At 35.7% G+C, this 2500-nt stretch overlaps 1 pseudogene; it reads left to right on the plus strand.

Annotated features, from left to right (window-relative positions):
• LOC128870907 (large subunit ribosomal RNA) overlaps positions 1-2500 on the plus strand; it is a 4984-nt pseudogene that overhangs the window by 43 nt on the left and 2441 nt on the right.

Genomic DNA, 2500 nt, shown 5'->3' on the forward strand with positions numbered 1-2500 from the left:
TAATGAGGGGAGGAAAAGAAACTAACAAGGATTTTCTTAGTAGCGGCGAGCGAAAAGAAAATAGTTCAGCACTAAGTCACTTTGTCTATATGTCAAATGTGAGATGCAGTGTATGGAATATCTTAATATCTAGTATGAGAAATTAACGATTTAAGTCCTTCTTAAATGAGGCCATTTACCCATAGAGGGTGCCAGGCCCGTATAACGTTAATGATTACTAGAAAGATATTTCCAAAGAGTCGTGTTGCTTGATAGTGCAGCACTAAGTGGGTGGTAAACTCCATCTAAAACTAAATATAACCATGAGACCGATAGTAAACAAGTACCGTGAGGGAAAGTTGAAAAGAACTCTGAATAGAGAGTTAAATAGTACGTGAAACTGCTTAGAGGTTAAGCCCGATGAACCTGAATATCCATTATGAAAAATTCATCATTAAATAATTAAAAATAATGTGCATTTTTTTCATATAAGGACATTGTAATCTATTAACATAATAAAGTATTTATCAAAAGATCATTGGTGATATTAAGTTTATTTAAATTAATTTGCTTTTTAAGCATATTAACATAGAATAAATACTAATGATTTGATAAAGTGTTGATAGATTTTATTATATATAATGCTAAAATTCATTTTTTGAATTTTACAAAAAATTTAATATCTATGATATTAATATTTATTTGTATGCATTTATATGATTAACAATGCGAAAGATTCAGGATACCTTCGGGACCCGTCTTGAAACACGGACCAAGGAGTCTAACATATGTGCAAGTCATTGAGTTATATTAAACTTAATGGCATAATTAACTTAACTTAAAAATATAATGGGATTAATTTTTAGTCTATTTTCTTAAATAGTCAATTAATTCAATCCCGGGGCGTTCCATATAGTTATGTATAATGATAATTTATTATTATTTATACCTCTAACTGGAGCGTACCTTGAGCATATATGCTGTGACCCGAAAGATGGTGAACTATACTTGATCAGGTTGAAGTCAGGGGAAACCCTGATGGAAGACCGAAACAGTTCTGACGTGCAAATCGATTGTCAGAATTGAGTATAGGGGCGAAAGACCAATCGAACCATCTAGTAGCTGGTTCCCTCCGAAGTTTCCCTCAGGATAGCTGGTGCATTTAAAAATTATATAAAATAATCTTATCTGGTAAAGCGAATGATTAGAGGCCTTAGGGTCGAAACGATTTTAACCTATTCTCAAACTTTAAATGGGTAAGAACCTCACCTTTCTTGATATGAAGGTTGAGGTTATGATATAATGTGCCCAGTGGGCCACTTTTGGTAAGCAGAACTGGCGCTGTGGGATGAACCAAACGTAATGTTACGGTGCCTAAATTAACAACTCATGCAGATACCATGAAAGGCGTTGGTTGCTTAAAACAGCAGGACGGTGGACATGGAAGTCGTAATCCGCTAAGGAGTGTGTAACAACTCACCTGCCGAAGCAACTAGCCCTTAAAATGGATGGCGCTTAAGTTGTATACCTATACATTACCGCTAAAGTAGATGATTTATAAAACAATTTCGATTGATTTATAAATTTTGAAACTTTAGTGAGTAGGAGGGTACAATAGTGTGCTTAGAAGTGTTTGGCGTAAGCCTGCATGGAGCCGCTATTGGTACAGATCTTGGTGGTAGTAGCAAATAATCGAATGAGACCTTGGAGGACTGAAGTGGAGAAGGGTTTCGTGTGAACAGTGGTTGATCACGAGTTAGTCGGTCCTAAGTTCAAGGCGAAAGCCGAAAATTTTCAAGTTTTTAATAAAAAAAAATATTAATAAAATTTATATATATATATTAAAAAATAATTAAATACTTGAATTATTTTGAACGAAAGGGAATACGGTTCCAATTCCGTAACCTGTTGAGTATCCGTTTGTTATTAAAAATGGGCCTTGTGCTCATCCTGGCAACAGGAACGACCATAAAGAAGCCGTCGAGAGATATCGGAAGAGTTTTCTTTTCTGTTTTATAGTCGTACTACCATGGAAGTCTTTCGAAGAGAGATATGGTAGATGGACTAGAAGAGCATGACATTTACTGTTGTGTCGATATTTTCTCCTCGGACCTTGAAAATTTATGGTGGGGTCACGCAAACTTCTCAACAGGCCGTACCAATATCCGCAGCTGGTCTCCAAGGTGAAGAGTCTCTAGTCGATAGAATAATGTAGGTAAGGGAAGTCGGCAAATTAGATCCGTAACTTCGGGATAAGGATTGGCTCTGAAGATTGAGATAGTCGGGCTTGATTGGGAAGCAATACCATGGTTTATGTACTCGTTCTGGGTAAATAGAGAATTACGATTCTTGTTCCCCGGATAGTAGTTACGTAGCCAATTGTGGAACTTTCTTGCTAAAATTTTTAAGGAATTATATCATTCGATATATATTCTTTTTAAATTATAACGATTATCAATTAACAATCAATTCAGAACTGGCACGGACTTGGGGAATCCGACTGTCTAATTAAAACAAAGCA

Source organism: Anastrepha ludens, unplaced genomic scaffold (genome assembly GCF_028408465.1).
Source record: "Anastrepha ludens isolate Willacy unplaced genomic scaffold, idAnaLude1.1 ptg000082l, whole genome shotgun sequence".
In the NCBI taxonomy this organism is placed as follows: Eukaryota; Metazoa; Arthropoda; class Insecta; order Diptera; family Tephritidae; genus Anastrepha; species Anastrepha ludens.